Genomic DNA, 24917 nt, shown 5'->3' on the forward strand with positions numbered 1-24917 from the left:
AACTGAGTTTGGTACATTCTGATCTAATTTGTGAGATATAAAGCCAGTACAATTTCAACAAACTGATATCTGAATTAGGCCTGAAAGAAAGAAAAAAAAAAAATCAACATTTAAATTTAGTTGCATAAAATAGGTTCCCTGAAGAGATTAAGAGATTAATTTAAGAGATTAATTTAAACTCATATTTTTATTTTCACAGAGTTTAACTGTTTCTGTTTTTTTCAGGCTTGAAGAACCTGGTCACACTAACAGCAAGGATAAGTGCTGACTAGAAACAAAAAGGAACAACAGCTGAACTAGTTATCCAAGGTTCAATAAAATTTCAGCATGGTTTAATAAAAGATGGAAATGGAAAGATAAAGATCTAAATGACATTCAGGTAAGCTATTTCATCTTTTTGCTGTTTGCAGTGTTTTTGAACCATTTAGAAGGGAATCCACTGTCAGTATAAATTCCTTTTTACTAGAATGCTGCAATACCAAAAGGTCAGATTTTTAAATTATTCTCACTATAAATCAGTGAAGGATTAGTCTTTATTGTACTAAATGAAGTGAACTTTCCAGCATTCTTATCAGATTTGAATAAGGCAGATGTTGATGGGATTGAGGGCTTAAAAACATTTAAGTGAATTACTTTTCAAGGATACCCAGTTTATTTCATCAGTTTGCTGGACATTAACCTTGGACTCTAAATTTAAGCTGCTTATACACTTTTACAGACACATCAGCATTAGATCATTTCTGCTTTGTCTCTGAAGGTTAGCAGATTAATTACAGTCTACATATTCAAGGGAGTAAGCTACAACCTTACCAGTCTTCTGATGAATCAGAAATAGAAGGCAAAAGGTGAAGGTCCACTGCCTGCCTGCCAGGCTCTAGAATGCAGCACAGTGGTCCTGCCCTTTGCAGGCTGAACTGAAAAGAGCTGCAGCTGGATCAGACAACGAGCTTCATGTTAGTAAAGTTGGCTATTTAACACCAAACCTGCTCACTACACTCCCAAACTCAAACTGTGCACTCCTCAGTGGAAGGATTTTATTCTTCCTGTACTACCAATGATAACATGCAGAAAGCCAACTTCGTAGTTTTCTGGATAGCTGGAATTTTCTCTGGCTTGTTTTAGAGCCATATCTACATTGCACAAGTACAGATACAGGAAGTTACTTTGGCTAGTAAGTACTTCTGACCTTAAATTATTTTAAAGCTTGACTTCTTTCTCAAAACATCTGTACCTACAGCAAAAAAAAACCAGATTTTTTTTCAGATTAGGAAATGAGTTTATTTCATTATTTTCAAAATGTTCCTACCTTCTTATCTTCTCCTGTCTTGACAGTAGTACAGTTGACATGATGCACTACTCAAATGAGAATGATACTTTGCTTGCTGTATCATACTTGCAGTCCTCTGGGTCTCCTATTTCAGCTTGCACTTTATCAGGTCTTACAGAGGTTTGATTTCTTTGTTTTATATTTGACTTCTGTACTTGAGAAGAGTGCTAGGTTGGTAGCCCAGGAGAATCGAGTCCTTTGTTCATCCACAGAGCAATTTATTTCAAGCTCAGTTGAAGACATAACCTGAGAGATTGGAAGGCAATATTAACTCTTGCCCAGCATTTATTTGAAAGGTAGGACTATCCAGCACAAGAGTACTGCAGGCTTTGTGTGGCTTGCAAAGAAGTCACACAGAATAGTGCTTTGTAAAATTTACCATAACTTTTAGTGATAGATGGGATTCCCCTTCCTTACATTCTGTCCTTCAGAAAGAGATGAAAAGGAAAAATGGATGGCTGCACTCAGAGTTTGCCCTTGTACAAACTCACAACTGATTTGGTTTATGGAGCTTGTTATGTTTGAACTGTCCTCCTTGACTTCTTGTCATTGTGAGAAGTTAAAACACTTTTCATCTTTCAACAGGAGCTTGGTTCAGTTCACAGAACTTCACCCACTCCAGTTCCCAAGAAAAGGACACAGAACCAAAAACATTTCCTGAAGTGTTACTGAAAATTAGCCAGCATAATATGAACCTGCTTCATCAAACACCTCCAATGGCAAATTAATTTTTCTGGTCCATACTTCTTTTCCTAAAGCCAGTTTCCCCTTTATAATCACAGAATGGTTTGGGTTGAAAGGGACTTTGAAGAGAATCTTGTTCCAAACCCCCTGTCAGGAGTAGGGACATCTTTCACTGGACCAGGTTGCTCAAATCCCCATTCAACCTGGCCTTAAACACGTCACAGAATCATGGAATCAGTAAGGTTGGAAACAACATCCAAGATCATTAAGTCCAATATTTTAACTAGTACCGCCATGCCCACTAAACTATATTGTGAAATGCCACATCCTGATTTTGGAAGTCTTCCTGGGATGGAGCAGACAGACCTGAGAACAGTTGTAAACTTATCATAACTGCTCTGTGCTTACTTTAATACTTTGGGCTATACATAATCAGTTTAATCTCTCCTGAAATGATAGTCTTTCTGAAAAGCAAAATATCTGGTTCCCTGTAATCTGTTTCAAAATAATTCAACTTTAATGATTTATAAGGAAAATTATACATATGTCACATTTCCCTGCTGATTTTTAAACCTGACTGCTTGGATTTTCAAGGTTACAATTAGACAGCTCTCCATTTTACACCTTTCTCCTATTCACCTCATAACCCACAGTTTTATAATGCTGCAGTTGTTTCCATGTGAAATGTGTTATGAACGTTTAAATAATAATTTTTGTCTAGAGAAAGCATTCCATGCACTAAGCCTTCAACTGCTTGCTCCAAAGATTGACTAAATCTCAGTATTTTCAACACCATCAATACAGCACTATGAATTTTTCTCCGGTTCTTAAGCACTGAGCATAATTATCAGCCCCAGGAATTTAATATCCTCAGTACCACAGATCAAGGTTAGAACTCAGGAAAAAAAATTGAATATAGCAAAAAAATCTGTACATCATCATAATCAGTCTTTTTCCAAATAGAAATAGCTTCATAGCTTAACCACAGCTTTGGAAAAGTTACCCAGAAAATTGCATGTCAAGATGATAAATCTGTCAATTTTTAAAGCTGCTTATTGTTGTGGGCATGACACCAAGAGTAAAGTGAGGAAAACTTCATCCTGTATACAAGACACATATCCCACCTGACCTTCAATTACTTTGTCGTGTGACTGGCTGTGTGTATTCATTTTATTCTCCTGTCCATAAAGTAAGAGAAAGGAAAATAAAACATGCACAATTTCCTGCATGAAAAGTTGTTTGTCTATATAATAGGCAAGACAACACAACCTGCAGAGCCAGCACTCAGTGTATAAATAATATTCTAACTGTCAAGCCCTTGCTGTCTGTGTAAAAGCATAGATGACTTGAAGTCTCAGTATTGGCTAAATACAAGTGTGATTGGGGCAACAGATTTCACTGCTACTGAAAAAGTGTTGCTGAGTGGTGAATAGAAGGATTTCTTTAAAGTACTGTTAGATTGCCTGCAGCTGCGAGACTGACAATAGATCCCAAGGAAAGGAGATTGGGTCCTGATGCATTGTTTCAACTTCCAGTTCCAGGCGGCCTGTTCCAGAGGTTTAGAAGTTTGACAGTCATATTTTTCTTTTATTTTTACCTGACAAGAAAGGTCCAGTTAAAAGGAGTGAATTTCAGTGTGCCAAAGGCCAATTTGTTCTACATTATTTACTGGCTCAAAGGGATTACAAAATAATTCCATCTCAGAGAGGAAATCTCTTTATTTACTTTAAGGCTAGTGACGACACTTGGAACTTCTTTCAGTTGGTGGAAACTCCCCATAATATTATGCCTGTTTTTTCAAAACATTACAAATCATCTTCCATACTTGTCCTAAATACATTGTCCCTTTCTGATTTATTGCTATTTCAAACATAATATTTGTACCCGCCCCCCATTTGTAGCTTACTTGCTGCTAGAGATTATCCCAAAGTCATTAAACACTTTAAAAACTCAAGACCAAGTTGTTTAAACATGATGCATAAGAAATTCTTTTAGAGAGAACAATTTCAAACATATGATGTCTCCAGTGAACATAAATCCTAAGCTTTAAAAATAGTGAGCCAATACTAGAACAACCATAACTTGTGAAAGACAGATTATTGTCCCTTCAAAATGTAGATCATAATTATCAGTCTTCTTTTGCATTTGCACTAGAACCATCCTACCAGATTTTATGCATATGGTTAACTTCAGTTGCTTTAATGAATATTTCCACTGAATTACATAGAATGTGCAACTACTGAACTCAGTAGTCAAAAAAAACCCCGAAAAAACCCAACCCAAACCAAACAAAAAAGCTAAGAAAAATCAATGCTTAGGAGAGATAAAATGTCAAGAAAAAAAAAACCAACCAAAAACCATTTTCAGCCATCAAAAAAAAAAAGCTTTGAAAACTGCCAAATCACCTCGAACTTGTAGAAATTGAAAAACACACTGACTGAATATTTTATAATATTCCCAGACTTTCTCAGGGAACTGCTACCTGGAAAGTACTTGAACTTTGTAATTCATGAGCCTCATCCATCCCTGCCTCCAATGAACTCACAGTACTTAGATGCTCCTGTGTTCTACTACAACTGGTAAAGTTTTTCTAGGCCATTAAAATCAGTCTCAATGGAATTTTCATTTTTCACAAAATCATAGAATAGTTGTTTTGAATGGGAGATTTAAAGATCATCTGGTTCATTTCCTCAGCAATGAGCAGGAACATCTTCAGCTAGATCATGTTGTTCAGAGTCCTGTCCAACCTGACCTTGAATGTTTCCAGAGGTGGGATTATTTCTACTGTCACTTTGGGCATTGTCACACTGTGACAGGGTTTCACCTCCCTCACTGTAAAAAGTTCTTCAGTGGCCAGTCAAATTGTATTTTCAAGGAATTAAAGGAAAACTTATGGCATAAAATAGGAGAATTATTTTATCTGCTAAACACCAGTTAGACAAAAACAACTTTGCAATTCTTTCTTTCTCAAATTCCTAATATCCATGTGGCAAAATCTAGAGAACACTAACATGGAAAGGAGATTGAAAAAAACTTTTATGGCATCTTTAGCTATGACTTATTTTCCAGATAGAAAGATGCAAGTGAATCCAGAACAAACGGAAGAGTTAAGATCAAGCAGAATTTTTTTTGCATAGAATAAATAGGATTTGCAGATGACTCTTTGAAAAGCATTAATTATAAGTCTTACCAGGACTTCATTTTAGATTTCATGAAGGTGATGAGTGTACCTCTCTTGCTACTAATTATATATTCTGATTATCCTCTTTCATTCTGTTTGCAGGTGGCAGGGAAGTATGCCTAGCTTCTCTTCCTTGAGATTTTATTTCATATTATTTTACTGACTGACATACATAAAATTTTTTTAATTATATTTTTATACTTAATCCTTCTTGAAGCATGATTCAGACATTTCCTAATTATTAAGTGATAATTTTTTCTTTTCACTATATGATCTGAATTTTAGCTCTGGCTTGGATGACACTGCACTACCACACACAATTCAGGGAACAATATTTGTCTTTTGATTCAGTTGAACAGCCATAGAACTCTATATTCATATGAACATAATTTCAGAATCCTTAATATTTACAAATACAGATTAAAAAATAATCACTAAGTTAGCACTTGAGAAAATACCACAGAAACAATATATTTTGAACCATGCTATATTTTGAGTGAAATCATAGCTTAAAAATTTGGATCAAATAATGAAGATTCATGCCAATTTCTTATGGTTCTTGTAATGGCACAGCAAGATTTTCAGATGGGAGATAGTCCCAGAAGTCCCACTAAATCCACTACAAACGTTGCAGTTGAGTTACACTGAGCCTGTTACTTTAGTCAGGAAAAGGATTTTTTGATGATTTAAAAAGATGCATACACACTTCTGAAGCAGTCTGTGTCAACAAGAACCTGGTAGGGAAATTCTTGAAGTTGGATCATTAATTTCATCTCCCCATAAATGCAGACATGCTTACAATGTTTTGTCTAGTGTTATTTCAGTGAATCATTTGATGCAATATGTACCAATTACTTTGGTAATATTTTACATTCAACTATCAACATTAAGACATCTTTTCCTTGCATTGCATATAGTTCCTCCTCACCATTATCTTTAGTTCAACACCAGTAGAACCTAAGCAGGTGATTTTTGTTCAGAATGCAGATCTTTAGCAATTTGTCGAGTCTGGTTTAGTAGCACTCTGCATCTTGACAGATTGAGGTACCTGCTCCTTGCTTCCTCCTTCCATGGTTATTCTTGTGGCTGCTGTGGCAGTCTGATTTCAGGTGACATATTGGCTGCCCAGATACAAAAATAACACTTCTTCAGAGGTAGCAGAACAGGTACACAGTAATGAAATTCTCTGCCACAGGCATTGACTCAGATGCCTGTTGTTCTGGGAACCTGTCTTTCCTTCAGAGATGTCTCTGTCCCCATGTCAGACCCAGGCCTCCCAGAGGTTTTCCAGAGCTCTCCACTCCCATCTGAACAGACATGGTGGTGGGACAGGTTATCTTTCTGACTTGTCAAGCTGTATCAGTAACCTCTACTTATCTCTAGAGAAGGCATTGACATGGCAACCCTCACTTCCTTGTACAGGAATCTTGTGCACATACAGAAATCCACTTGCTCCTGAACTTCATAGCAACCTTACCTTTCCCACACCCTCCATCCTATTCCCACTCTGAACTTTCTGAAGAGTCTTTTCTTCAACATCTTTTATTGTCTTTCTCAATACAGTCCCACAGCTCAGAGATGGGCAAAACCTTTCCTTTCAGGATTTCTCAGAACTGTAACTCTGGTTCTGAGAGTGATCCTTGAACTCCCAGAATGAAGGGGAGTCATATATTGGAAAAGTTTAGAGGGAAAAAATGTCCCTGCTAGAGTCTTCAAACACATTTCTTCACAGCTTCATTTGGATAAGTTAAAACCATTTTTGTATACTTGAATGTGATTTCTCCTGATGTGTAATCATCTACAACTGCTCTTTCCTAAATTTCTTCTCTGCTAATCTTTCTCAAAATGTCCAAATAAAAAAAGAACAATCCAGATGCTAAGTACCTGTTTCATGTTGATTGAATTTTAAGTAGCATCCAAGAGACATCACCATTTCATAATGAGTTTCAGAAATCCTTGTATTGCCATCTGAATATGGCAAAGGAGGCAGTGTGCAAAGGCAACCATATCAGTGAATATCAACTGTGTAAACACAGGGGCGGAATATTTTGAATTACTTGCTGAAATGAAGCATAGAAATATAGAACTGGCTTTGAGAATCTCTAGAAATCTTTTCCTGTTTTATTGCTATCAAGTGTCAGAGCTTGAAGTCAACAGCATCAACTACATACAGCTTCATCTGAAAGGTACAAGTGGACTCAAGTGGAATCTACAGAGTCATAGAATAGACTGGGTTGGAAAGTCATCTGATCCACCCTCTCTGCAACGAGCAGGCTGTAATCTCAGTGTGTGCTCAAGTGAACACATTCACAGTTCCTGCTTTTGGCACATTTAAGCACATATTCTGAAGAAGCTGGTGAAGAACTTACTGGTCTTCAGAAACTGCAGTGTGGAAAATTCTTTTGTATTGGGCAAAAGTCTTAACAGGCTTTCTCCCAAAACCCTCATGTGTGCCCAAATGACTCACACAAATATACTAGTTTTTTCCAAATATACCAGCTGTTCTAATATGTCTATATGCTTTATCTTCATCCTTTTAATGACTTCTTGTAACACAGTTTCTCTCTAAAACAAGCTCAAAGCAATGCTTGAATTATGCTACTTTCAGAGGTTCATGTACTTTGTAGAACTCAATTGTTTTCATAGTGTATTATTTTGCCCAAGGGGAAATTGTCCTTTTCATTCTTGCAATCTAACAGGTTTACTAGCAAAAAAACCCAAAAATCTCAAGTCTATGGTATGATCTTTATTAGACAAGTTACTCTCTGTAAATTCAGATCACTAGAAAAAAAATCAAAATTAAAGTGTGAAACAGCACTTAAATACATGCCAGGGAGAAATTTACCACAGAAAAGAATAATTTTGATTATATTGATTTTGTAAATTGCATCAAATTCTTGCCTCTCTTCCCTGGAAATCTTTTCTACAAGCAAACAATTACACAGACAGGGGGCAGACAAGGTTTTCAACAACATTTAGAGCTAACAGAGGCAATCAGGCAATTTGCTGTTGTGTATTTAAGGGCTCATTGAAATCCAGACAGTTGTTCTGATCTAAATTACTTACTTGACTTCGGGTACTTCAGTCCTGTGGCCATCACACCTCTGAGTGCCTCACCCAGAGAACGTAACAGAGGAAGGCACCAGTGCTCTGAAGTGACAGGTATCGCTTCAGGGGAAAGTTATGTTGATTCATCACATCACATCTTAGAAAGATACAGGGACCATCAATGCTTACATTGAAGCCAGCAGTTTGCATTTAACTTCTTGTTTAATTTTCCAGAGTGTAACACAAGAGCAGAAACATTTCTCTTACTTCCAGATTACTGAATCTATTCCTACACGGTGGTGATTTGGAACATGATTGGGATGCCCACCCAGCACACTCTGATATCATATGTGGAGCCTGCTTGCATCAGCTTCTCATTTTAATTACCTTTAGGAGGTAAGTCACAAAGTGCACCATGATCCTTTATTTAAGAGAAAATATAAAAGCTTATTTCCTTATTAGGTAATAATTATTACTTTACATTACTCTTATCTGGACTCCACAAAATCAATTTTTTTCTCTGAAAACTCCTCTTCAATTAGTGTTTGAGTAATTAGCAGCTTTTTCTTAAGCTTTTTTAGCACCTGGCGAGCTAATGGGAGACAAATCTCTTTGTAAGGAAGCCTTCTTTTCTTCTAACAATTTCTTATTTACTGCAGCTTGATTTCAAATCTGCAAACCAATTCCCAGGTGAGTAATTTCAAAGGAGAAACTGCTATTTCACTGTAATTGGTGTGGCAATAAAATATCACTCATGACACGAGCAATTTAGGCTTCTGTGACAAAATAGGACTTTTGTTTGTTCAGCAGCCTGAACAGGCTGCATTATTTGTGCTGATGGCAACAGATTGTATGGGATTGCTGTAAGTTCTTCTCTTTTCATTCATGTCATCAAATGGTGGCAGTGAACAGAAAGATGTAAAGTCAGTCATACTTTATCTGCACACAATATATGTCAGCCCCTGCAGCTGTGTCATAGGCATGTGTTCTCATAGGCTGAGAACACATGCAGTGTGAGTTTTAGACCACACAGAAATCAGTCTTTTTTCTGGGGCAAAAAGTATACATACTGTAGGCCCATTACAGGTGGAATCAATGATAAATCCACTTACAAAAGCTGTCTGGATGACATTGAGATGTTGAGACTGCTTAGTTATAACTTAGATTGAACTCATGTGTGGTCTGTTGCATCAAATTTGTACAATGAGGACATATTTTACAACCATGTAGGTGTACACAGCACGAAGACCCATTTGTTGGTATCTATGAACACAGTTTGTCCACCTTCCCCACAAAAAAACCCAAGGAAACAACAACAAAAACAAAAATTCATTCTGGAAATTTAGCATCAAAGGGCCTCAGAATGAAGCAGGAATTGATGATTAACCTTGCAATTATCAGACTTGGAAATTAGGACTAGCAATGGTGCTGTAGAAACAATCCAATTTATGAGACATCTATTATAAAAATATGAAAGTATCATTCTCCTGGAAAACTGAGATTTATCCTGTGAAGCATAAGCTCTGCAAAGGAAATTATTCTGACTGTACTTCTTCACCATGATTGATTTCTACAGGGAAAAAACGGCGGAAGCTACAGGAACAATTTTTTAAAGTGAAGAACACTAGTTGTTCAAGCATGAGAAAGTAATTGAAGGTAATGAAGGCTCTAGAACACATAAAAATAACCCAAACCAGTATAGCTGAGAGCAAAAAGAAATCTACTGGATCATAAACAAAATCAGTACTCAAAGGCACATGGTAAATTTTATTTATGCATTTTATTCAGAGTGTTTGGAAGGAAAGAAATTCCTCCAGCCTTATTTGTGTGCAAGAGAATGATTTTTTAGTTTCTAGACCATGCAAAGATGAATTAGTCTGGAATAGTGAATTCAGTATCTTTATGATGAACCCCTGGAATCAGAGAGGCTTTGAGGACAAAGAATTCTTGAAGACTCCATATAATAATACAATAGGAATTTCTTCATGGGCTCTGGAAAGAGGCTGGGTTTAAACTGAGGGTAATTAGTGGCACAGCCTGGACCATGGCTGTGAGACACTGCTGCAGGTCCCACCAGCTTCACAGAAAACTCATCACATCTGGAGAGATGCTTCTTAAGGAGAGAGCTCTGTTGGCACAAATGTGAGGAGGCATTATTGTATGTCAGAAAGCTCTTGAACATGAAATAGAAACATCTGTAAAGCTCAAAACTGAGTATCTGAAGAACGGAACATAACCATGTGTTTCAAATTTCTCTCAGAGGTAGCAGGACTACAGGGAAAAATGCTTAGACAGAAAAAGCACATATTCTGTCACTGCACCTGCCTTGTGGGAAGTGTGTAATTTATTCACCTAATGCTCTGCACTTGGAACAGTTTGACATGGAGTGCCAAGTGTCAGAATGTGCCTGTGTGTCCCCCATGTCAGCTTCAAGTATCCTGCAGAGATTACTGGGGTAATAGATATAGTTAAAGAAGAGTCTCAAGAAAGGAATAAGCTGGCACTTATGTCATGTTCCCTTTTTATTTTATGAGAAACAATCCCCAATTTAGAAAATACACTATGATGATTTTGCCATTCTGTCTTCAGATCCTTTTTATTTGCTTTAAAGTACAGTTTCTTTTTCAGTAGCATCTTAATTAGTGTTCATAAGGAAAACATTCTTACCTAGATGTGGGTGTTGGGAAAAATCACATACATGCAAAATGTAATCCATGGAGATTTTAGAGGTTTTTCGTACATTAATCAAATTACACTATATATAGTCAAAACTGCTGTAAACACTATTTTCTGAGGACATGCACCACAAACAAAAAAACCCCTTCAAACAAGAGGCATCACATGTATCATTTGCCCACCAGTACATCAAGAAATATCCACAAATATTGCTTCCTTTGGGGGCAATGTTTAAAAATTTAGTATAAGGTTTTTGCTATTGCAGTATATTACACAGACAGATTCTTTTTATCTTGCTCAAATCACCATTTCACTACCTTTGATCCTGAGGTAAACCAATGAGAAGTAATCAGTATCCTTGACCTGTTTGATTCTGTGGTCTCTGAGGTTAATACTTGTTTTATTAACTTTTTACTGAATATCTTTATTGACTATCATGGTATAGCACTAAAAGCCATTGAAAAAAACAACACTGGAAACAGTCTTTATGGAGACAGAACACCAGAGGATTTGCAGAAATCCGCCTACATTTCTTCAAACCAATTTTGGAACATCCTGTCTCCCAATGCAGGGAGGTTTATCAGATTTAAACAGAATGAGCTAACAATATCTGCTCAGAAGTTATTAACATAAAAACATATCCTACTGTTTAATATGCTGCAGTCCTCATGCATTTGTTTATTTCTAATGCAGCTTGATAAAAATTCTTCCCTGGAACATTAAAATTTAGTAAACTTCAATATTGGCAGAGTTCAACGCAGAACACTGGTATGATTCTGCCAGCACTTGGTTTTGAAGCACTGAGCTTTCCAGGAATTTACAGAAATAATTGATTGTCTGCTCTCCCAAAGTAATTTTGCAGCCAGCAATCAAAAGACCTGAAATTCCTATCTACCATTAAAGCATGACATTCTCGATAAACCATATGCAAGCAACTTTTGAAAATTAGATATTTTTAAAGAAATTCATGCAATTATAGGCTGTTGCCAAAAACAGAGCACACAAACCTAGAGGAATGTACAGTGAATTGCAAACATAAAGGATCATAATCCAATTATGCATGTTAATGTAATAGTCTCAAGGGTTGCTGGAAACTAAAGCAAGTATGGAAAATGGATATCTAAGGATTATACAAGAAAGAGGAAGTAGCAGATTAAGGAATAGTATCAGAAGAAGGCTCTGTTATATCAATATTTTTCTAGTTTGCCCTTTGAAGTGTATTTCCTCAGTCTAACAAAGCTGAAAAGGAGTAAAGGGTAGTAATGGAGATTAACATACAAGAACAAATGGTATTTGTCAAGTGTGCTGCTCTAACCTCTGTAACACGAGAGCCACAAGAAGAGACAAAGCAAGGAGAAACACCAAATAACAGTTATGTCCTTCCTAGACAGGATATCAAAGTAGAACTCCTTTTAGCCTGAGCAAGCACACAAAGAGCCATTAACTTGCTTTTTGAAGTCTTCACTGTCAAAAGTGCCGGGAGACAACACAATGGACAGGCAGCTCCATTCAGGTTGACAGCAGCTCATCGTGCTTTGCTAGATTACATTTCTTTTCTTAACAGCAGTGGAATTAGCCAGAAACCTGCACAGCTGACATAACTAGCATGGTATGATCACCATTCCATGAGTGGAAAAAGCCTACTTGAAAATGTATTAAAAATGCTCAAGAGTAGTGCCTGAACACCTGCTCCTTATATTGACTTTTATAGGCTCACAGTTGTTCCCTATCTAAGAACAGGTAATTATGATGCTTTATTATAGATTCAGAAGTCTGAGCTTCACTTTCAGTGATTTTTTTTTTCCTACCCACTGTGTATACTATAATTACTTTAAAGTGACAGCATATTCCAGAATGACTAAAATGTATTATAGATGTGCCTACATAAGTATTGACACACATATACAACACTTTAGCATTCTGCCTTCCTGTACATGATCCTGTGGCACCATTTAAACTAATTCTGGGCCTTCAGTCCAAGACTGTTCTGGGGTTTTAGCTCTGTTTTTGTTTGTTCCCCCTCCATAGTATCCTACTTTGTGGGTGGTCTTAACGTTAAGGTAACAGATTTTTTATTTTTTTTTACTAAACTAAGCCTTTTGAAATTAGTTGAGAGGCAATGGATGAAAATACACAGCTGTTCTCTACCTGTGAAACTCAGTTATATTTGAATCTGCTCTTATGTGCCTGAGTCAAAATAGGTATTTTCACTGCTTGACTTTAATAATATGATTTTGCGGCCTACTCTTCTGCCTCCCTCTGAGAAGGAAATGAACAGGCTCCTGTGGACAGATGTAGCAGATACTTGTGTGATCTTCAAAAGCTAAGTTGTCCTCCAGCACCCCTTAGTCACACAACTCTGCCACTGCAATCGTGAAGTTGTGGAGGGATAGAATGTAAGAAATAGTGCAGAAGGCAGTCTCACATCTGGGGAGCTGCAGCTGTGCTAATCACCAAAGATTAGGAACAGGCCTACCCTTAATAGGCCACAGCTGTGTCCAATAAGAAGCCGAGTGCTACAAAAGAGAGGGTTAGCTGGGTGAGAGGAGAGTTGGCGTGTGTTGGCTATGCTGTGAGGAAGGAGGAGTCAGTGCTGTGAGGAGGTGTCCATGAGAAATCACTGAGAAGGTGTCCATGAGAAATCACTGAGAAGGTATGAGAGCTTTGCAATAAGATGGCAGCATAAAGTGATGTTGATGGCTGAGGAAGGTTGTTCTCCACTAGAACAGTATCACTGGCAGTAACCTTTATTTTAGTTCTTTTATTGGAAAAATTTATGTTTAGAACTGGAATATGTCAATGGGGATAAGTTCTTTCTTCTTTTGTCTTTGAATTTAGTGGATCAATTATTGGAGTAATGTGTCTATAATGAAAGAGGATGAAGTTTTGAGAAGAATCAGAAAAGATTTTGTGGTCAGTGACTTGAGAATTTCTGGTGTCAACTCACACAGGTACTTGGAGTGTGAGCTGGATTTGGATGAAGGCTAATTTACTGCATCAGGTTTTCCTGGTAATGTTTTTGATAGCCCCAATCTCAGCTGAATCAGTGGTGCCCCTACTTTTGTCTGTGACAGTAAAGGCCCCACTCTAACAAGCCTCTTCTGATGAAACATTTGTGCTGACCATAAGGTCATGCAAGCACATTAACTTATCAATTTACCCTGAAAATCAGCCCAGGTCCAAAGACCATCAGAACTGTTCTGTGTTTTTAAGTGGTGATAGCATAGTGTGGTTTGTATTTCACTTCCTATTTTGGAAAATGGGTGCATTTTTCCTACTGTAATTATTAACAACCTTTAGAAAAGTTGATCCCGCAGCCTGTGATACTGATATGGGCAGCTAAGGGAGCTGCTGGCAGCTGCCACTGCTTTGCCAGCTGTCCACCAAACACAAACCTGGGTAGATCAGGTCTAGAATAAATAAGATTGTATCCTCCTCATTTGGCTTAGTTCTTAACTTGGCTCAAGCCTCGTGCTCTCTGCTAGCCTGGTGGTCTGTAGGGTGCAATCAAGGACTAGAGCTTAATGGAGGGGAGAACATAAGTCCAGAGATGTTTCCAGGCTGTCACATAATGCCCATGTCCTTCAGGAGCTACCATAGCTCTAAATCCATTTGCATTCTTGTGCCTTTCTGGCTGTCACTTCCCTGACAATTCAACCATTTTATGAGTTTCTTTGTGAGGCAAGAAAGTCTTTTGTCTACAGTGCATTTTACACCTGAAGCTCCTTACATAATACTTCAAATGTCAAAAAGAGTATTAGTTGCACTGGAGTGCTGGACCCTAAAAGTGTTTTTCAACTGTGATCTTGACAAGTTGAAAGTTTATTAAAGCAAGTTTGTATATGACAAAAACTTAATTTAAGTTATGCACTGCCTGATGTTTTTCTACAGTGATGCCTCTCAAATGCCACCTTCTTGTTTATTGCCTCTCTGAAAACAAGGAGAGCTGTTAACCTGGATTAGCAGTTAAAATGCTGGACTAGCATAGCTGAGAGTTCTAATGAATAATTTTAACTCTGCACACAGTGCCTGAGGAAAACTTCTTTCACTGCTTTGAAGGTGAACATCCTTCAGGGCAGCCACTTGTACAAGTGAAGATTATCCCTCTGCCCTGTCCTGGCACAGGAAAATTGGGTAAGATCCCAGGGTGGGCAGAGAATCTTAGCCTTCAGGTGGGCTTCTGGCCAGGAGGCAAAGCTTTGAGTCTGAATCCAATCCAAACAGTGACTTCAGGAAAATATAGGCCCAAAGCATATTGTGAAGAGGTAATGTAGGAAAAGACATAATCAAGCCACGTTTCTTGGAGGAGTGAAGGAAATGCATTAGTGTAAAATATCACTCTAAACGTTCTTCATAACAGTTCTCTGTGTGCAAAACAACTGAGGTAAATGTAAGGTCTTGATCATTTATTGCATTCATGTTACAGTGGCAGTAATTACATAAATCAATTTTATTTGTACCAGAAAATGTGGGAGACAAAGTCCTCCAGATATTTCTGTTTCAACCCATTATACCTTTAAAGTACTTCCAAATGAAGATAAATCTTTCACAGCTTTAAAATAAACTTTAAAAAATAAATATTTACACTTTGAAGAAATAAAGGTGTTTACTCAAATTTTGGGAACAAGGGTATTTAAAAGAAAAATCGTAAGCTGTCAAGAAGGGTATTACTCCTTGTTTGTAATTCTATGGTTTTAGAGGTTGAAATAATTTATTCAAAATGAGAGCTATGCTAGCTAATAATTATTCAAATACACAGTAAGATTAATTTTTGCAAGATACTGTATTGGCACTGCTCACATTAAATATTCCATCAGATAAAATGCAGTGCAGAAAGAATACCTTGTAAATATTTGGGAATACATATCTTGATAAAATAATCTTTTAGAATGAATGATTTGTAAACAGAAAAGAAATACAAGTATTTCTCTGTAAGTCCTGCTTCAAAGTGAAGTAACTTAAAGGACTCCTGTGAACTTATCAAAAGAATGATAGTTTTGCCAAAATGTAATGTTCCTTCAGCTACACTCGCTTTTTTACTTGAGCATGCCTACCTTTCATGTACTAATTTATAAAACATTTTAATACCACTGAATTTGAGAAACTGTACATAACTACAAAATGTCATTATTATTCTATTTTCACCTTTCACTTCAGTGCTATAACATCTCACAGACTCTGTTTTGTTAATGACTCTACTCAAGAGTGTTGAGTGCTGTGGTAAAGCTTTCAATGTGGAAACTGTACTGGTAGGCAGAGAGGAAGCAAGCACTTCTGTGTCAACCAGTTGATCTGAGGCACATAGTTTTTAATTCTGTAAAGTAGCCAAGTATTTTCTTGGCACAATAAGAAATATTCTTTTGAACAATAACTTGTTGACAGCTCAGAGGAATAAGGAATGCTCATTTTCATCTACACCAAGGCTATGATGTGGAAATGCATTCCCTTTCATATATTTAGCAGGAATATGTTAATACTCTGTGTACCCGAGGGAGGAAACAGATGACATAGAAGTGATGCTCTGGGATGATATAGCAGTAAGGCATATTATGGGAGGTCAGATCTCTTCCTGGATATGATAGTATTAGTCTGGAAAGGGTCCTGAAATCAAAACTGAGATGCAATCTGACTGTTCACGCCTGTGTAGCTCGCATAAAATTTAATGTGGGCCCTTGTCAATTTATATAATGCTGAACCTTTCTCATTTGGTCTGGGACAGGTGTTTTGCAGTGACATCTCACATGATATTACCTGCTTTCACAAAGCCATAAATTAATAGCCATCATATGCATTTTGTGCAGTGTCAAGTAGGTGCAAGCAACTGGTCCATTATTTTCTGTCTTAAATTTAAACTACACAGTCCTGAGAGCAAAACTCGGGAAAGTGAAGAGCTAACTGCTAGGCTGTGGACTTGATCACTGTTTTTTTAATTTAATTTTTTATCAAACAATCATAGGGCAGAGGATAAGAGTCTTGCCTTTTTTGCCTGGCCCCACCTTCCTTCCTTCTATATATCCCTGCAACTGTAGGAAATAGTAACTGGAATGTTAGGATTTATGTGCCAGGGAACAAGCAGGACTGGCAGGGTGTGGAAATATCACATCAAAGGAGACAAAGAGCTGTAGCATTTTTGTGTGCTGGTGGCACTGTTCTTGTTCTTAGGACACCCAGTGCATCAGACAGGACCTTGGGTAATTCCTGACAACTCACCCTTGTAGGATACAATGGCAGATTCAAATCCCTGTGGACTGCACGGTGGTGTAAACCACATCCAAATTCCACATGCTGTTAAACTCTGAAAGAATCCATAACCAGAACTGCAGAACTGGCGTCCTCTGTCACCCAGTGCATTGCATAAAGTCATGGCAAAGTCCCCTGAGGGCATCTATTGCCCGGAGGCCAGGCATCATCTGAAATGTGCATTTTGTAGTTCCCAGAGAAGGCAGTACCACAGTAAGCAGGTGAGCGCCCCTGCCTTGGTTTGCAATCAACCCTCCGCCTCTCCCTGGAGCTTTGCTACAGTGTAGCAACATTATTTCATATATAAAAATCAACAAACCCAGAACAGACTGGGCTTTTTTTCGTATAACTAGGTGTGAAAGTGAAGAAAATGAGTGTAAATTACAACATGCAGAGACAAAGAAGCCCCAACAAACCAGACTGTTTTCCAATTTCATTACTGTGGTTTAGCAATGAACTTTTAATGAAGAGGAAATATCTGAGCCTCTACCTTCATGAGTGTTTGGGGACTGAATTTTCTTTCTTCCTCCAATGGGTGGAGGAAGTGAATCCCAAGAGTGGGTAATTCAATTTTTTCTATAGCTGAATACAGCTAGGATTTAAGGCAGCATTTCCCAGTGAGCTGACAGCAGGGAGCTGATATCTACAGGACTGACTGAGGGCATCTGCTGCTCCTTGTGCTGCTCTGAGTTCCATGTGATGGTGTTGAACCCTCTATGCAGCATAGAAAGGCTTAACAGAGTTTTCTGATCTCCATTTTTGCTGCGTCTGCCTTAAAATAGGGTGCTGGAATTCCAAGTTATTTTATTTGGCCTTGGGTACTCTCGAGCAGCCTATTCATAGCATTTCTGGGTGAAAGCCTTCCAGAGCTAGATCTGTCTGGGTAGTGGCCAAGCCATTTAATCAGATTTCATTGCAGCTGTCTTCAACTTTAAATAAATCACGCTGATTTCAGGTGATAGTTCATCTGTAACTATTTGGGGAGAATTCTCTGAAACAGCTTCTGCATGTTGGGGCTTCAAGAGAAATGAATTATGATCCCCTAGAGATATCAGTCCTGCTAAAATGAATCAACACATTAATAAATGGCAAGGACCTGAGAAATTTCCTAAAAAAAGCCCAGTGAAGGATAAAACTTTAGAGATTTTCTCCTTGAATAATGAAAAGAATAACCTATATGGGCTTAATTATTTCCACTCCCTGTCTTTATCGGTTGCCAGAAAAATTTAATTAAATCAGAATAAGACTTCCTCCTGATATGACAACTACATAACAGCTTACAATGTTATTTTTAATGGCTTGAATATAGATGACATAGTAGAGCCAAAGCTTATTCAGCTGTAGCTAGCAGTGTTCTAATGATGCCTGCTAATGCTGGAGCAGCAAGGATCCTTTGCCTTACAGAAAGGGCATGTATTTTTCCTGTTAAAGCAATGACTATGCATGCCATGGGCAAATATAGTTTAAGCAGCATTTATAAAATTTGGGGTCAATCACTCAGGATTTGCAGCAAAAGAGAGGGACAGATGCATTTGTGGTGTCATGAATTCCTGTTTTTCATGCTGCCATACTTGATATTATTCAAGTAAAATAAAGTAAAAACTCAAATTCACAATGTAAATTAAAGAGAATATTTTTAACGTTTGACAAACTGTACTGCTGTGAACTGATGTTATTGCAAGTTTAAAAAACAGTTTTGTCGCAACAGAAGAAAAAATGAAGACTCACTTTTTTATTTTAAAAAATCATGTCTCCCTATTGTTTAGAAAAATACCGGCAGTATTTCAGACTTTTGACAAGTATTCCATCGCACTACTTATTTTTATTGCCTTAAAATTCTTTTCATTTGTATTAATGTACTTACATTTGCCTTGAGATTGTCCTGCCAGTCATAATACATTTATGTGAAATAAATTCTATCAAATTATTTTGATTATTTTGCTGATAGCAAAAAAGGTAAAAAAGATGCTTTTAACCAGTGAAACAGGATGGTAGAAGAAAACTATCTTGAAGTCAGTCATTGCATATTCATACTGAAGTAAAATACCTTTGACGCATATCCAGATATCGATTGGAAAGAAACAGCAAGCATGCAAACCCCTAAAGATCCATTACAAACCAACAGGCAAATCAGAAAAGCACCACCAAATTGATACATTAAAAATTATCTGTTGTACTGTAATCAAGCAGATTTCAAATATGGATTATTATGTAAGAGTTCACAATCCTTTTGGTAGCTACAATCTTCATTACAAATCTGCAGAATATCTCAGGTCAAGACTGAGAGCTGCTTTCCTTGTACACTTTTGTTGGAGGTAATTTTACTACTCCTCTGAATTCCAGGCTACTATGAATAATGTTTTCTAAGCATGTTTTTAATTAGGTTGGAATAAGGGGAAAACATTAGGACCTAAGCCATCACCTTGTCAAATATTTTCAGAGCTATCTAATAATCCTTAACACTTTATAACTAATGCCAAGGGAAATATAATCTGTGTCTGCTGTGGTGGTCTAAGACATCTTTACAATGTTTAAGTAGGTACTGCAGCTGTATAGAATGCCCACATCGAAATGTATCTGATAGAGAAAACTTTTAGTAGTTAAAGAGGAAATTGGAAGAAGGCAGTGCTAGCTTAGTTATATTACTGAGTTTTCTGCTGAAGATAATTTTCCCCTAAAATGTTAAAACCATGGGGTTTTTGCTTGCCATGTGGTTGTGGTCCCAGTCATGTCATAGTTTTATTATTATGGCTTTGTTTTCTTTACTTCATTCAAATAGAAACAATTATAGATATTATTGTATTGGTGTTAGACGATGTTTTCAGTAATTATTGTGACAAATTCAGATGTTGCAGGGCTGTGGGAAAAAGAAAAATAAATCTATTTCTCGGGAGTCAGAAGGAAAAAGAGCTTTGCAAAGTTGTGTAAAGCAGCCCAATATTCTGTAGTAAAGGAATATTTACTCCCTAAAAGCAAATTTTTGTTAACAGCATGGACTATCATATAAACTGAGCAGGTGCATGTCTGATAAAGGTATTTCTTGCATTGTTTTGGGTTACATAAAACTCAGATGTAATTTTTTTTTAACTTGGTGTCTAAGTAACATGACTGCTTTTTAATGCACTGTGATTGCACATTAAATATCATGTGGAGTTATTCTTAGAAACTTAAGGAATCATGCCCAGAACAACTGACAGGAGAATCATTATCCTGATGGACCAACACTCCTCATTAACTGTGTCTCCCCTTGTCTCCACTTCATCTTGAATTACTGAAATTGCACTAAGTAGGCTTAATGCTCATTTGCCAAGAAAATGAAATTATGGTTGCTTGTTGCATGTAGGCTTCGTATTCCACAACTCTGTGTTTCTGAGTCACTGATACTCACTAGACCATAAGCAATGGTGTGAAACTAGCCTTCTGCAAATGATGAAATGCCTTTGAACCCTCAGAGTGTTTCTCTGAACTTGTGTGAAGTCATTCACATGCTAATTTATGCTTCTCTGGATGCTAATTTTAAAGAATATTTGTTGGTTAAAAAATGTGTTTTTAAATGAGATACTAGAAGATGTAAAACCATGATTGTACAATATGTAAATTCCCCCTGTGGAGAGAACCTCTGCAAGGTCTAAGAACTGACTGGTGCCTCATTGAAGCACTTTCAAATGAGCTTTGAAGCAGGATTTGATGAAATTTATGTGGGGCTCTCTTAAGTAAGACTTATTTCTGTACCTTCTCTGTACAACTCCATGCTACAATGAAAGGTCTGCCTTCATAAATGGAAGGATAGCTCCCTGCTGAAACTGCAGGAAGACAACCACTGAGATCAGTTGGGATTCTGCCTATGAACATCCACGTCTTGTCTTCTGAGGCAAAGTCGTATTTCTTCTTTTGTGCCCCCACCCCACTCCCTACCCAACTAGTATGTCACTGGCTTGCATATCTTGTCAGCCTGCATCCGTCACTCTGCGTTACATTGGCAATCCAATGCTGCTGATGTGACCTGACATAACTTACCAACCGGTTCCTCAGCAGGAAAGGTAAAGATTTTTATTTTAAATTGCAATTGTTCTCATTAATTTTTTCAATAATTTTAATAAAACACTCTGAAACAAACCCAGCGGAACTATTTTCTAAAATATAGTCAACAAAGCACACAGTGGCTTGTCTTTTCCAATCTAATATTTTGACTACTTTCCCGCTTCCAGAAGACAAAAGGTTTCAAATTAAGTGTATAAATATTAAAAATGTATTGACGTTTTTATTACCAAGATACTGGATGTAGAAAATATGGGCCCTTCTCTTTCAGAATATAGATTATAAAGATATACTTTTGTAAAAGAATTACAAACCCCCTTTGTGTATATAATTTTAGATATTTTACCTGTTTATTTCTTGTGGTGTGTTGTTTGTTGGGTTTTTTCCAAAAACTTTGTGGTGAAATTATGTACCATGGTTAAAATTGTTTCCTCATTTTACATCTGACATGGTTTTAAATCCAAATAGCTTTACTGACATCCTAAAACACAGTCACAGATCTGAAGATTGCTTAAGAAGAGTAAATTTACCACACTAACTTCTAGCTGTTATACCATTTAAATAGCTTAGGATTTTAAACTTTTCTCTCTGAAAGACGTGAGTAATCTTACTTGTGAGAGCTTGGTATTAGATCCTGATCCCACAGGCAAACAGAGACAAGTTTCTATATGTTACATGTATATTTATATATGATATATATATATATATTTAGTACGCAGGACTCTTACATCTTTCCTGATGTAAAGTTATGTGATGTGCTGTAGTGGAGCTTGGGTCTGAGTTTTTGGCTTTGATGGCTCCGTTGGTGGTATGTATGCCCTTCTTTCCCCACTGCTTCTCCATACCAGACTATATTCAACTATTTTTTTTTTCTGCCTCAACTTACTTGTACTTACATCAGAAAGGGGAAAAAGGGGATAAATCAATGATTGAATGTGTAAGCAGAAAATTAGGAAACATAGGCAAACACCTAAAAGGAAATTTTGGCAGGACAGAACTATTTAATTAGCAATATGTGCCACATAACTAAGAAGATTTACTACCAGCTGTATTGTAGCAAACACTGAGAGATTAGTGTTATATATTGAAACTCCTCAGCATATTTAGAAATCATTCAAGGAAATTAATCCTCAGTCTTCTCCATGAGTGTCAATATTTATTACTTCTAAGTCTACTCTTTCTGCAACATAAGCTACAATAAAAGAAAATGTTACTGCTTTTAGAGAAACTGTCAGGAACTTTTCAATGATTAAGCATACTTGGAACTTCTTATTCAAAAATAATGCTAAGAGGGAACTAAAAATAAAATAAAACAAAGATCTAAGTAGGGAAGAATTTAAATAAATCAGCTAACCCCAAAGTGTCAGGTTCTGTTTCTTTTTGTCCTTGGATGGCAGGTAGAATAAATTAATAAATGAACTAACAGGCTTGGAACTGTTCCTGTATCATTGCTCCAACACACTAGGGGACACAAATGTCCTGGGATGCATTACCAGGATGCATCCTAGAAACAGTAGAAATGGGATTGTTTCACCTTGCTATGTTCTGCACAATGCTTTTTTTTTTTTTTTTTTTTGGTAATGTGGTAATGTTCTGCCTTTAATTTTACTATTACCTATTCTCATGCACAGAACCATTCCAAATCCCTTCTCATGTGGGTTTAGCAACTATTTACTTACAGTACCTACTCTGCTTTTTAGCTACTTTTAAGCCCTAGTGCTGTGAATCCTAAATAAACTTATAAACAGGGACTTATTCCTTTTTACCAAGAAAGTAAAAGCATAGTAGTTGGTTGTGCTAAAGATTCACGTAGTGTTTATAAACCCTTTTCCCTTAGAAATTAAGGGAGACCAAATTAGCAGTAAAGTAACTTGGTTAGGTAAAGCAAGTTTATTAAGAGAATGGGAAGTAGCGCTAGTAAATAACAGGCTAGTTCAAAGAAGGACATTATAAACTAAATAATGCCGCAGTATGTTTGATACAGAATAATGGTCCAGGGAAATTAAACAAAATGTGCCAATGTTCTACAATTAAGGTACCATCAAAATCTTTAATCTTTTGCATGAACGGGCAAAAAGGATCTTTTTTTTTTTATTCCTTCTCTCTATATCTATAGGATATAGCTATCAAATATGTCTTCAGAGATGAGAAACACCAGTAGTTTAACTCTGAGGGTCAGGCAGGCTCAGTTCTGAAATCTCAATAAGGACAACTGGTAGGAGGGTTTGCAAAGGAGTTTGCATGCAGGCAAGTTTTGCCATGTTGACTCTGCTGCTGGTAATTTTACATGTGTATTTACAAAATAGGTGCATCAATCATTCTGGTCACAAGCAGTTTGGACTGCTAGCAGTGTGTTTAGCATTGAATAGGATACAATAACAAAACCATGATTGTATTTCCCCAGCCTGTTTCACTTATCTAATTAAGTGATAGTCACAACACTCAGACTACGATCCTGAAGTGTTTTGGTTTTTTTAATAGTTGCAGGATCAGAGAGAGGCACTAGACTCAGAAGCTGTGCTGATACAAAGTAGTTAAATATTGTAAAACGATCAGGAATTTAGGATGAATTGCAGAACAAGGACACAAGTGTAATATTTTCCTTCCATTTTCCCTGAAAATAAGATTTCCACAAAAGCAGGTATGAAAATCCTTAGATTAAATATACTTTGTGTATAGGATCTCAGTAATCTGAGGAAAACTTTTGTCAATCTTTGGTGTTTGAAAATTAAAAGGTAATCTGATATTTTAATTAGCTCAAATTTCTTCATATTGACTCAGTGGATATTTTGCTCTATTTCTTAAAAAAAAAGTTTTGTTTACTTATTTATATTTAAAATTTTATTTATAAATAAAGATATTTATATTTATAGTTAAATTTATTTATATTTACTTATGTATTATTTATTTATGGGGAAATACCATAAATGCAATGATCCAGAACAGTAACACTTTCAGAGCAATCTCACTGTGCAATTTGTGTTGAATAATCTGTTTATCAAACCAAATAAACTCAGGAGTGGGTAGAAGAGAGAGAGGTAGAAGTTCCCAATATAATTTCCCTTGTTTTCATAAAATGCATTTGCTTATTGACCTCAACATTTCAGTCCTGTGAAATGCTTACATTGTACTGGACTTTTGGTGTCTCAGAAGGAAAATCTCTTACAGAATAACCACAGCACTTCTGGCACAACTTAGCCATGCTTCGCTTTGTACACAAAAAAGGAATTTAATATGTTTGGGGTTTTTTCTTAAAAAACTGCAAAAATTTACGGATTACTCATAGATTTGAGTAATTGCAATAATTGCTTTGCTGCATAAATTGTGATGTTATGTTAATAAAACACTGGCGATATTCACCCACATCTGGGAATTGACACTGTCAAACTAATCTTCAGTAAGATCTTAACCTTTTCTTTGTGTTAAATTATTGCTTTCACTAGATGGCACTTTGCCTCTCTTCATCACACTGCTAACATAAGAGCTCCTTAGTTTGACAAATGACCTCTTCAGATATTAGTATTTCTGTTTACAGACATATAATGATGTAGTAAAATCTGAAAAATAAAGCTTTTCCAAATAAAGGTGTGCATAGTTGGAAAGCTTTTCACTGCTGCCTGTGCGTCCCCCATTAAAGAAATGGAGAACCCCTTAAATAGCATTTCATAGGAAAAATAATCATGGGATAGAGGTTTTTTTCTGTCTCATCTGAAAGATTGAGGG

Source organism: Melozone crissalis, unplaced genomic scaffold, assembly GCF_028551555.1.
Source record: "Melozone crissalis strain CALT ecotype California unplaced genomic scaffold, PUWL_Pcris_2 ptg000018l_1, whole genome shotgun sequence".
NCBI classification, from domain to species: domain Eukaryota; kingdom Metazoa; phylum Chordata; class Aves; order Passeriformes; family Passerellidae; genus Melozone; species Melozone crissalis.